General features: G+C 48.2%; 1 long non-coding RNA gene and 1 pseudogene across 1 annotated transcript; one reads left to right on the plus strand and one right to left on the minus strand.

Annotated features, from left to right (window-relative positions):
- Window positions 1-7,673: 7,673 nt before the first annotated feature.
- On the plus strand, window positions 7,674-8,385 carry LOC147316937 (uncharacterized). Its single transcript, XR_015131656.1, has 3 exons — window positions 7,674-7,799; window positions 7,880-7,960; window positions 8,032-8,385. It is a non-coding gene; the product is annotated as an uncharacterized LOC147316937 (long non-coding RNA).
- Window positions 8,386-10,201: 1,816 nt separating this feature from the next.
- On the minus strand, window positions 10,202-11,588 carry LOC147316938 (uncharacterized; annotated as a pseudogene).
- Window positions 11,589-12,789: the final 1,201 nt, after the last annotated feature.

Below are 12,789 nucleotides of genomic sequence, written 5' to 3' on the forward strand. Positions count from 1 at the left end.
CTTACTTACTTACTTACTTACTTACTTGTAGTCTCTGTGCTGACCCCTTCTGAAGTCCACCACCAGCTCCTTGGTCTTGCCGACGTTCAGCTGGAGGTGGTTGTCCTGGCACCATGATGCCAGATTCTTCACTTCATCCATGTAGGCCGCCTCATCGTTGTTGGAGATGGCACTGTGTCGTCAGCAAACTTCACAATGGTGTTGGAGCCATGGGTGGCCACACAGTCTGAAGTGTAGAGGGAGTAGAGCAGTGGCGAGAGGACACATCCCTGAGGTGCTCCTGTGTTGATGGTGATGCTGTTGGAGAAGCACCTGCCCACCCTCACCACCTGAGTTCTGCCAGTAAGGAAGTCCAACACCCATGCACACAGACGGCTGTTAAGTCCCAGATCCCTGAGCTTTGTGAACAGTCTGCAGGGCACTATTGTGTTAAACGCTGAACTGTAATCAACAAACAGCATTCACACATAGTTACCCTGTTTCTTGTCCATGTGGCTGAGAGTGGTGTGTAGGACGTGGGCGATGGCATCCTCTGTGGATCTGTTGGATCTGTAGGCGAACTGCAGCGGATCTGTGGTGTCTGGGATGGAGGAGGAGATGATGTTCTTCAGCAGCCTCTCAAACACCTTCATTACTGCCGAGGTCAGTGCAACTGGCCGGTAATCGTTCAGGGATGAGGGTTTGCTGTTCTTGGGCACAGGGATGATGGTGGATCTTTTGAAGCATGTGGGGACCACAGACTTCGCCAGGGACTCATTGAAGATGTAAGTGAACACACCTGCTAGCTGGTCAGCACAGCAGCGCAGCAGAAGCTCAGGAGGGATGATCAGCAAGAGCCGATTATATGACAGCTACAGGTATGCTCTCGCTTAACCTCAGATTCCCTCCGAATACTGGAATTTGTGTTAATATACTTTTCCGGCCTGTTGTAGCGCAGCAGTCTGTTTAATTCTGCCATTGCGGAGAGAGGTGTTCGTGTTATCTCCACCAATGAGAGTATAGTGCCTCCGGTCCTGGGGTAAGCCGTTAGAACTACTTTTATTAGCATTCATAGCTATAAGAGTTTAAGGTTACATTTATCTGTTTCAGGGTTTCACTGCTGTACTCACCCCTCCATGACAAATTGCCCAACCTAAATTGGAAGAGTGAACTGCCTTCTCAGCTGCTGTTGTGAACTCCTCCTTGGTGGAGTCTGCTGTCTTGTCTTATCTTGTTTTTATTAAGTAGGCTTACCTTGTTTTGGGTTCGCCTGGTGTTCTATTTTACCCTGGACTGTTGCTCGTACCCACGCTTCTGTGATCGGGCTGAAGTGATTCTCTGCCCGAGTGTCGTGCTGGGACTCTAAATCGCCTGGGTGGCCGGTCTCAGCCGGTGGGGAGCCAGACCGGCCTACGCCTGAGAATAATTATTACCAGCACGAGTGGTAGTTTGACCCGTGGGGAATAAGCCTTTCCTGTGTGTGTGTGTGTGTGTGTGTGTGTGTGTGTGTGTGATTTCTTTTATTAAAGTGTGTTTTAGTCTTTTTATGATTTGTAGCGAGCCTGACGCTCAGTGTCCTCTTATTCTTTTAACATATTTTTCTGTGTTTATTTCAGTGAAGGAGGACGAGCCAGTGGCCCTGGGACCTCAGGTGGTGGGTCGTTTTCACACTTTCTTTTGTACAGCACTGGGTGGTCTGCAGTGATTCTTTTTGTGTGATTTCCTTTTGGTTCCACGGCTGCTGGTAAGTCCAAGTTCCACGATGGTTTTATTTTTACTGTAGGACACTGTCAATAATGATGCTACATCTTGACCTTTAATATTTTATTTATAAAATATTATTTCTAATATTTTATTCATTTCTATAAATAAAACTGTTTTAATATTGGAAGCCAACCTGCCTCAGTGTGCATCCTTGAATCTACGCGGTCTTCTTTTATTCCTTTTATCTATTTTTCTTAAATATATTTCCTGGGGGTGCAATTCCCCTGGGTGGCGTTAATTTATTTTGTTCATAACCCCGCCGACCACTTGGTCACATACTTGGCGTTGGTCGACAGGATGCACATTTGAGGTAGATGTTTGGTCTCATAAATTGTTTTATTTTTTTGCAAAGATCCTAGTTCACCTGTTTGAAGGCTCTATTTGTTTTAGAGTGTGATTATAGACAAGACAGCAGTATCCAGGTAGAAGGAAGAGTAATAGGATTTTAGCACCTTGCTGATTTAATTTTCTCTTTTTTTTTTTTGGGTCAAAATTTATTATGGAGGAAGAATTGCAGCAACTTAGAGACTTGGTAGCGCAGTTAAGGGCAGATAATGAGCAATTGCGCCGGGATGGGGGCGCTGTGCTCGAGTCTGGTGGCGGGGCCGCGTCGTCCTCTTTCGTACCAGCTGGTTGCATACCAAATGTTGGTAGCCAGGCCGCCGTTACAGAGCGTCTGGTGGTGGTGCCTAGGGACCGTAAATGTCCCATGTTCAATGGTAGAACAGGCATCAATATAGCTGAATGGGTCAAAGAGGTTCAAGCATGCATGCGTGCCCGGCACCTGTCTGTTGCTGATCAAGCTTTCTTTATTTTTGACCATTTAGAGGGAGAAGCAAGGGAGGAGATCAAATTTCGCCCTAATTTAGAGCGAGGGGATCCTGCTCGGGTGTTGACCATTTTAAAGGAACTGTATGGCAATGCACAGTCCTATGTCACTCTGCAGCAGGCTTTCTTTTCGAGGAGACAGCGAGAGGGAGAGACTTTGCAGGAGTTTTCCTTAGCGCTAATGGCTCTGATGGAGCAAGTAAAACAAAGTGCACCTGATGGTATGCGTAACGCAGAGGTGTTGCTCCGAGACCAATTTGTAGAACATGTTGTTGATAGTGGTCTCTGCAGAGAGCTTAAACAATACGTTCGCCGTGTGCCTACTGCCACCTTGTTAGAGGTGCGCGGGGAAGCAATTAGATGGGAAAGAGAAGGGTTTTCAGGCGGTGTTCGCGACCGTGGCTATTCTCAACCCTCGGCGTATGGTTTTCAGTGTGGAGTGCACACTAGCCCTAGGTTCGCTCCTGTTGGTACACCCGAGTCCGAGTGGCGTGAGCTAAAGGAACTCCTAAAGCGCCAACAAGAGCAGTTAAATCAGCTCACTGAGACAGTGGTTTCTTTACAGAACCCCCGAAGAAGTGTTCGGCCTTCACGGGCTGGCTCGGTGATTTGTCGCCGGTGTCAGCAGCCAGGACACTTTGCTAGGGAGTGCACTGGGGGGCGGGCTTCACGCCACCCTAGAGCAGGTTCTGATTCAGGCCCCCCTTATGCCGCAGTTGGCAATCATTTTCCCGCTACCCAGTCGGAAAACTAACGCCATCTGAGCTGCAGAGTCACAGTTCAGGTGGGGAGTTCACTGGCTCACAGAAAGATAGGATTGGCAGGCTAATTTCATTGTGTCCAAAGATGGATGTGCTTATTAGTGGGGTAACTGTCCCTTGTTTGGTGGATACTGGGTCCATGGTTTCCACCATCACAGAAAGTTTCTTTTTGGCACATTTTGCCCCTTGGGGACAAGAACGCCTTCAGTCATGTCATTGGCTACAGCTTCGGGCTGCCAATGGGCTTGCCATCCCTTACATTGGCTATTTGGAGCTCAGTGTACTCCTGTGTGGCAAGGAAATGCCCTCTTGTGGAATCCTTATAGTGAAGGACCCTCCTGGGGCTACGCCCTCTGTCCCTGGCATCTTAGGAATGAACGTAATCCGCCGCTGTTATCAAGAACTGTTTGGGGCTTTCGGTGGCTCCTTGTTTAATTCTCCTTCTGTGTCACAGGCACCGAGACCAGTTTTGGAGGCCTTACATCAGTGTCACCAGTCTGCAGCCCAAGCCCCAGAGGACCCTGTCGGTACCGTTAAGGTACAGGGCCCGCGGGCCGTGCGGATACCTGGTGGTGTTATGCAGCTGGTGGCCACTACTTGTTTTCAGCAGTTGTCAGGTCAGGCTGTGCTTTTTGAACCTTCTGAGTCCGGGTTGCCAGTTGGGTTGCTGGCCTCTCCATGTTTGGTCCAGGTGGATAAGGGCGTTGCCTATATCCCAGTCACCAATGTAGGGACAGCGGAAGCTGTTCTCCACCCGCGGACCCGTTTGGGAGTGATAAGCAAAGCTACTGTTGTTAACCTCCCTGCCGGTGTTAGCGAGGAACACTCTTTTCCCGTTACTGTTTCCTCCCATACAACCAGCAGCCCTGCTCAAGAGATGGTGGATACGATTGACCTGTCTGCTCTCGCTGAGTCAGAGCAACATGAGGTACGGTTACTTTTGCAGAAGTACCGCTCTGTTTTCTCCACCTATGAGGGAGACTTGGGCTGCACAAACCTCATTTCGCACGACATACCGCTGCTCGATGACGCACCTGTCCGGCAGAGGTACAGGCGAATTCCTCCTTCTGATTATGAGGCTGTCAGGGCTCATATCAACCAGCTACTGGAGGCCCAGGTAATTAGGGAAAGTAGCAGTCCTTATGCCTCTCCCATCGTGTTGGTCCGCAAGAAGGATGGAAGCCTCCGTCTGTGCGTTGACTATCGTTTGCTGAATAGCAAAACAAGGAAGGACGCCTTCCCCTTACCTCGCATCGAGGAAAGTCTGGATGCCCTAGCTGGCGCACGCTGGTTTTCTACCATCGACCTGGCCAGCGGGTACAACCAGGTGCCAGTTTCTGAGCAGGATAAGCCCAAGACCGCTTTTTGCACACCGTTTGGCCTGTTCGAGTGGAATCGTATGCCATTCGGGCTGTGCAATGCTCCTGGTACCTTCCAGCGCCTAATGCAGAGGATGTTCGGGGATCAGCAATGTCAGTCATTACTGCTGTACCTAGACGACATCATTGTGTTCTCCTCGTCTGTCTCTCAGCACCTGCAACGGCTAGAGATGGTGATGGCAAGGCTGCAGCAACAGGGGCTCAAGGCTAAGTTAGAAAAGTGTGCCTTTTTCCAGCAGAAGGTTAACTACTTGGGCCATGTAATCTCCTGTGAGGGTGTCTCGACCGATCCAGCCAAGGTTGACGCAGTAGCCAATTGGCAGTGTCCTCGTTCCGTGTCAGAGTTGCGATCCTTTTTGGGTTTCGCCAGCTATTACCGGCGCTTCGTGGAGGGGTTTGCCGCATTGGCGGCTCCCCTGCATCAAGTGGTGGCTAAATCGGCTGGCACAAAGACAAAGAAGGGCTCGGGACAGAGTTTGAGTGCTATTTGGACCCCTCAGTGTGAGGAGAGCTTTGAGGCCCTGAAAGCAAAGCTTGTGTCTGCACCTGTGCTAGCATATGCTGACTTTACGCGCCCATTTATCTTGGAGATTGACGCCAGCCACAGTGGTTTAGGTGCAGTTCTCTCCCAAGATGTAGAAGGTGTCGTTAGGCCAGTGGCTTATGCTAGTCGAGGTCTTCGGCCACATGAGCGCAATATGGACAATTACAGCTCCATGAAGCTGGAGTTTCTTGCGCTCAAGTGGGCCATGGCCGAGAAGTTCCGGGAGTACCTGCTGGGGCAGAAGTGTGTGGTTTACACCGATAACAATCCACTCAGTTACCTCTCTTCAGCTAAGCTGGGTGCCACTGAGCAGAGGTGGGCCTCCCAGCTGGCGGCATTCGATTTTGAGATCAAGTATCGCTCAGGCCGCAGTAATAGGAATGCTGATGCTCTCTCTCGACAGTATGAGACGAGCTCCAGCTTGGCCGAGGGTGTGTTGCCGGGGACTTGTGTCCCGACTTCACTTCAGCAGGCTCAGTGTCCAGCCGTCTTGCCCTCCGTTACTCAGTTGGAGATTGGGGCCTTTCCATCTCACTCCCTGGAGGATATTCGTGCTTTGCAGGAGGCTGACCCCCTCCTCAAGGATTTCTTGGTATACTGGAGGAGGCACACCCCGCCCTCTTCGGAGGAAAGGAGTTAGGTCCCCAAACCAGTCATGGTTCTGCTGCGTCAGTGGGATTGTCTGGTGGAGAAGGATGGCATCCTTTTTCGCCGTATTTTGCGTCCAGGTGGAGGTGAGGAAGCCCTCCAACTTGTTCTCCCAGAGGCTCTGAAGCCTGAGACCTTGAGGCAGCTGCACCAGGACCATGGGCACCAAGGTATTGAGCGTACCACTGAACTGGTCAGGCAGCGTTGCTATTGGCCCGGGATGTCCTCTGACATCAAGCAATGGGTTCAGCGTTGTGAACGCTGTCAGGTCGCAAAGGACTCAGAGTTGGGGGCTCATAGTTATATGGGTCACCTGTTGGCGTCTAGACCAAATGAAATCCTGGCCATAGACCTCACGGTGTTGGAACCTTCCCGTAGTGGAGTTGAAAACGTCTTGGTTATGACTGACGTTTTTAGCAAATACACTGTTGCAGTCCCTACCCGGGACCAGCGGGCCTCTACTGTGGCCCAGGCCCTGTTAACAGAGTGTTTTTTTAAGTTTGGCGTTCCAAGCCGCCTCCACTCTGACCAGGGTAGAAATTTTGAGAGTTTGGTGATGCAACAGTTATGCGAGTTGTATCGGGTAGCCAAGTCCCGTACAACCCCTTACCATCCAGCGGGTAATGGGCAGTGTGAACGGTTTAACCGAACCCTCCATAACCTCCTCCGGACTCTGCCATCATCTCGGAAACGCGACTGGGCTGCATGCTTACTGCATGTGCTCTTTTGCTATAATAGCACGCCGCATCAGGGCACTGGAGAGTCACCGTTTTTCTTGATGTTTGGCAGGGATCCTAGGCTGCCTATTGATTTCCTTCTAGGCCGCGTTCAGGACCCAGTGCCTGGAGAAGTACAGGACTGGGTGGCCGAGCACCAAGCCAGGATAATGGTGGCTTTTGAGGGAGCTCGGGCACGGTTGTCACTGGCCGCTGACCGTCGTAAGGAACGGCATGACCAGAGAGTCCACCCTGTTCCTTTAAAGGTCGGTCAGCTGGTGTATCTTCGAGATCACAGCGCCCGGGGCCGGCACAAGATCCAGGACCTTTGGAGCTCTGTGGTCTATCAGGTGTTGAGGGCACCCCAAGAGAACGGGGCTGTTTATACCATTGCCCCCGTGGGAGACTTGGAGAAGGTTCGACATGTCCACCGTGACATGTTAAAGGCACAGGTCAGCCTAGACCCGCCTACACCTGGTCCACCGGTTCCACCCCCACCTGTACCCGCTGACTCAGAGCAGACCTCTCTGAGTGACGACGAGTTGTGGCTCCTTGTCCCTGAGGTACCCTCACACCCTGTAGCACCTGTGGTGTCACTTCCCGATGCCTCTAGAGTTCCATCGGTGGAGCTCAGGTCTACTCCCAGTGTGATTGTAGCACCCTCGACCTCTGCTCCCACAGGTGTCCCTCGGGCTCTGTTGAACAGTCTGAGGTGAGTGGGCCACATTTGCGGAGAACAGCACGTTCAACAGCTGGTCAGCACTCAAATGTTTATCACTTGCCACGCCCTGTTGAATCTGCGTCAGTTGCTAATGCTCAGCTTGCCATATTCAGGCCATGGTGTTAGGTTCCTTGAGTTATTGTCGGGGCGCCAATACAAAAAAAAGGGGGGTGGATGTAGCCAGATGGGCTACTCGCCTTCCGTTTTTTTCTTCTCTCATTCTCTCTCGCTCGCTCTACCACCCTCGCTCTCTTTCCGCTGCACTCGCTCCTTGTATCAGGTGATTGGGTTAATTGGGAACCCACCTGCACATTGATTGCAGGGTGGCGCTAGCCCGTATAAAGCTAAGCCGATGTTTTGTTGGATTAATCCCTCCTGAGCTTCTGGTGCGATACAGCAGTAAATGCTGGCGTACTGCGACGGACTGATCAGCAAGAGCCGATTATATGACAGCTACAGGTATGCTCTCGCTTAACCTCAGATTCCCTCCGAATACTGGAATTTGTGTTAATATACTTTTCCGGCCTGTTGTAGCGCAGCAGTCTGTTTAATTCTGCCATTGCGGAGAGAGGTGTTCGTGTTATCTCCACCAATGAGAGTATAGTGCCTCCGGTCCTGGGGTAAGCCGTTAGAACTACTTTTATTAGCATTCATAGCTATAAGAGTTTAAGGTTACATTTATCTGTTTCAGGGTTTCACTGCTGTACTCACCCCTCCATGACAAATTGCCCAACCTAAATTGGAAGAGTGAACTGCCTTCTCAGCTGCTGTTGTGAACTCCTCCTTGGTGGAGTCTGCTGTCTTGTCTTATCTTGTTTTTATTAAGTAGGCTTACCTTGTTTTGGGTTCGCCTGGTGTTCTATTTTACCCTGGACTGTTGCTCGTACCCACGCTTCTGTGATCGGGCTGAAGTGATTCTCTGCCCGAGTGTCGTGCTGGGACTCTAAATCGCCTGGGTGGCCGGTCTCAGCCGGTGGGGAGCCAGACCGGCCTACGCCTGAGAATAATTATTACCAGCACGAGTGGTAGTTTGACCCGTGGGGAATAAGCCTTTCCTGTGTGTGTGTGTGTGTGTGTGTGTGTGTATGTGTGTGTGATTTCTTTTATTAAAGTGTGTTTTAGTCTTTTTATGATTTGTAGCGAGCCTGACGCTCAGTGTCCTCTTATTCTTTTAACATATTTTTCTGTGTTTATTTCAGTGAAGGAGGACGAGCCAGTGGCCCTGGGACCTCAGGTGGTGGGTCGTTTTCACACTTTCTTTTGTACAGCACTGGGTGGTCTGCAGTGATTCTTTTTGTGTGATTTCCTTTTGGTTCCACGGCTGCTGGTAAGTCCAAGTTCCACGATGGTTTTATTTTTACAGTAGGACACTGTCAATAATGATGCTACATCTTGACCTTTAATATTTTATTTATAAAATATTATTTATAATATTTTATTCATTTCTATAAATAAAACTGTTTTAATATTGGAAGCCAACCTGCCTCAGTGTGCATCCTTGAATCTATGCGGTCTTCTTTTATTCCTTTTATCTATTTTTCTTAAATATATTTCCTGGGGGTGCAATTCCCCTGGGTGGCGTTGTCAATTTATTTTGTTCATAACCCCGCCGACCACTTGGTCACACCTGCTTTATATGAAGAGATCCGTACTGAGGTGTCAAATGCGTTATCTTCGGTGGAGTTTTTTGCGTCCACCATGGACATGTGGTCAAGCCGAACATCAGACCCCTACATGAGCCTCACAATACATTATGTGGACAAAGACTGGGAGCTACAAAACAAGTGCCTCGAAACATGTTTCTTCCCCGAGGACCATACTGGGGAAAATATAGCCAGAGTCTTAAAAGAGTTCCTCAGCTCGTGGAATCTTCAGGAGGAAAAACAAGTGTGTGTGACGACTGACAACGGGGCCAACATTGTGAAAGCCGTCGCACTCAACAACTGGACCAGACTTTCATGCTTCGGACATCGCCTGCACATTGCAATAGGTAAGTTAATTATAACCTCAGATTAAGAACTTATTGTATTAGTTTAAATGATGGTAATAATACTGTTTGTGTTATTAATCTCTGAATGTGGGCAGTTGTACTGCAAGATATATATACATATATATATATATATATATGAGAGAGAGAGAGAGATAGATATATTTATATTTTAGAGAGAGAGATGTGTGTGTAAATAATTGTGTGTTATACGACTTAAATGTCACACATTCCACACCGCATTAATATTGCTGTTGAAACTGTGTTTCCTTTTAAACGTATGTCTTTTAGAAAGAAGTGTGAAGGACCCAAGGATCGAATGAGCAGTTGGAGTGGGAAAGAAGATTGTTGCTGCTTTTGGCCATAGCTGGAAGCGCCAGCGAGCTCTGCAGGCTGCCCAAAAGGAACTGGGCCTACCAGAACACAAACTCATAACTGAATGTTCCACTCGTTGGGGTTCAAAGCAGAGAATGATCCAACGGCTGCTGGAACAAGAAAAAGCTATAACACAGGTTTTAGCTGCTGATAAAACCACAAGGCACCTCATGTTGACATGGCAAGACATTAAAGTGCTTGACTCGATCAGCACTGCACTGAATCCACTCCTAGAGTTTACAGATGCTTTCTCTGCTGAAGAGTATGTAACCATTTCATGTGTTAAGCCTGTTCTTCAGATGTTTAACAATGACATGTTAAAAGTAAAAGAAGGTGACACTGAGCTGACCAAAGACATAAAAACAGCAATACTTGACTACATGAACAAAAGCTACAAAGACAGTGTCACAGAGAGGCTTGTTAACATGGCTTCTTCTTGATCCACGGTTTCATACAGAATATTTCAGTGAGAGCGAAAGCGAAGCCATCAAAGTTCAAGTCATGAGTGAACTAGAGCATCTTGTCCCACACCAGGGTAGCACAGCCACAGGTTTTTCAGAAACACTTCATACATCTACTGGTGACCAAACAAGTCAGGGAGCTGTTAAAAAGCAAAAGAAGAGTCTCGGGAGTTTTTTGAAGGGACCAGTTAGTGGCAAGATGGAGGTAACTGCAGAGAGGTTATCATCTGAACTGAGAAGTTATGTAAATAGTCCACCAGCAGACAGTGAGTGTGATCCTCTTTCGTGGTGGAAAGTTCACACAGTAAACTTTCCCCACATCAGCAGATTAGCTAGGGAATACCTCTGCATTCCAGCAACTAGCTCTGCATCTGAAAGGTTGTTCAGCACAGGTGGAAATGTTGTAACTTGTCAAAGGTCCTCCCTTAAGCCCGCATCTGTGAACATGTTAGTGTTTCTGACAAAGAATCTTAAAACCTAAAATGCAGAAAAACTTCCAGGAGCAGTAGCATAATTTATCTATGTTTTTTGTTTGTTTTGTTTTTACTCAAGAGTTTGTGCAATATTATTATTTGACTTATTGATTTTGCACACTGCACTATTGTTGCAAAGCACCTCTTCTTAAGTTTTGTGGATATACATGATTATGGATAACCATGTATATAACAGGATAACCACTGTTGAATTTTGTGTGGCTGTAATGCACGTTAAAATAAACAGCTGCTTGTTTAAACAAAAACAAATTGATGGGGTTTTTTTCCACTAAAAAAGTTGTAGAGTTGTATTTTGTTTTGCGTCAATTATATCGTCAGTTATATCGTTATCGCAAATTTTCAAATCTATATCGTGATAAATATTTTTTGCCATATCGCCCTGCCCTACTCTGAACATGTCCCAGTCGACGTCGTTGAGTGCGTCCTGTAGCGTAGCTTCTGATTGGGCAGTCCACCGTTTTACCTCCCTCGTGGTCACGTCTTCCCTCCGTATGTTTTGTTTATACTGGGGAATGAGAAAGATGGCGTTGTGGTCAGACTTCCCAAAAGCCGGGTGTGAGATAGCTTTGTAGCCCTGCTTGTATGGCGTGTAGCAGTGATCCAAAATTCAATCCCCTCTCGTTGGACACGAGACATGCTGGTAAAAGTTTGGCATGACTTGTCTGAGGTTCGCTTTATTAAAGTCTCCTGCTACAATGAGGGCTGCGCCCGGGTCCTTGTTTTGAAGCGAGCTCAGCACATCATGTAATTCGGACAAAGCCATACTTGTGTCCGCTTGGGGTAGGATGTAGACCACCGTGGCGATGACCAAGGTGAACTCACGGGGCAGATAGAAAGGGTGGCACTTAATGCTCAGGAACTCCAGATGTGGCGAGCAGCCGCTGGAAAGAGTAGAAATGCTCCTGGCATCACACCACTTTCTGTTTACCATGAAACACACTCCTCCACCTTTGGTTTTGTTCGACTCTGCCGTTCTGTCCGCGCGGAGCACAAAGAATGAATTCGACGGAGTTACGGCCTGGTCCGGCACCGTGGGGGTCAGCCATGTCTCCGTGAAGCACAGAATGTTGCAGTCCCTCATGTCACGTTGGAAGGTGACCCTTGCTCTTAGGTCATCGAACTTGTTCTCCATGGATTGTACATTGGCCAGTAGGATACTGGGCAGTGGTGTGCGACGCCTGCTGTCTCAGTCTGTTCCTAATACCAGCGCGTTTCCCCTGGCACTTCTTTGTTCTGGGCCTCGGATGAGCGGCCCGTCCTTTGTTGTTTTCCGCGCCGCATAGAATGTTGACTGCGCATCATCTGAACATGTCCCAGTCGACGTCGTTGAGTGAGTCCTGTAGCGTAGCTCCTGATTGGGCAGATCACCGTTTTACCTCCCTCGTGGTCCACGTAGAATCTCTGGTGGCCAGGAAGGGTCGGGTTTAAAAGTGTCCAAGATTAGATGTGCAACCTTGGCACCGATGTTTACAAGTGATCCGCTGTCGTAAACTATAAGACTAGAGGATTTTGGGATGTAAACCAGAGCAAAAAATAAGTAAAAAACAAGAAAAGTGGATAGTCGGAGCGGAGCGGTCAGGAAGGCGTCTGGACGTGGCCGCGCCATCTTGACTTTTTGATGTTAGGGCTATCAAGTGGGAAGATCCCGTCACAGATGCTACACTAATTTAGGGCCACAACAGTTACAGAATGGCACTTGGCATAAATAGAGTCAGCGATGTGTAGCGGCTCAACGAGCCCCCACATTTTTTTTCAACCAATGGCTATCGACAGCCAATAAGATTGACATGCTTGATTCACCATCTATGTGATCTTCTTCCACAATCAAAAGCTGGACCTGTAAGTGCAAAATCAATGAAAAGTTGATTACAGCCATTTAAATCTTTCCAGTGTGCTGCAGCTTTTGTTTGAAAAGCAACAGCAAAAACCATCTCCAAAATTATGTTTGGAGAAGGCTTGCATGCATTGTTGGAATTGATGGTGAGCTCGAAAGCAAATCTATTGATCTTCCAGTCTTTCTTTTACATTACAGTTATCTAATTAGCACTTGTACCATTATGAAAAGGCAATACCATGTATTTTTTCCCTTTTCTCTTGTCAAAAAACTGTTGCCGTGGACCACTAAGCAGATG

This window comes from Aulonocara sp. 'chitande type north' Nkhata Bay, linkage group LG12, assembly GCF_057382095.1.
Source record: "Aulonocara sp. 'chitande type north' Nkhata Bay isolate Kocher_YH1m ecotype deep benthic linkage group LG12, A_spYH_male_GT1.1, whole genome shotgun sequence".
Classification (NCBI taxonomy): domain Eukaryota; kingdom Metazoa; phylum Chordata; class Actinopteri; order Cichliformes; family Cichlidae; genus Aulonocara; species Aulonocara sp. 'chitande type north' Nkhata Bay.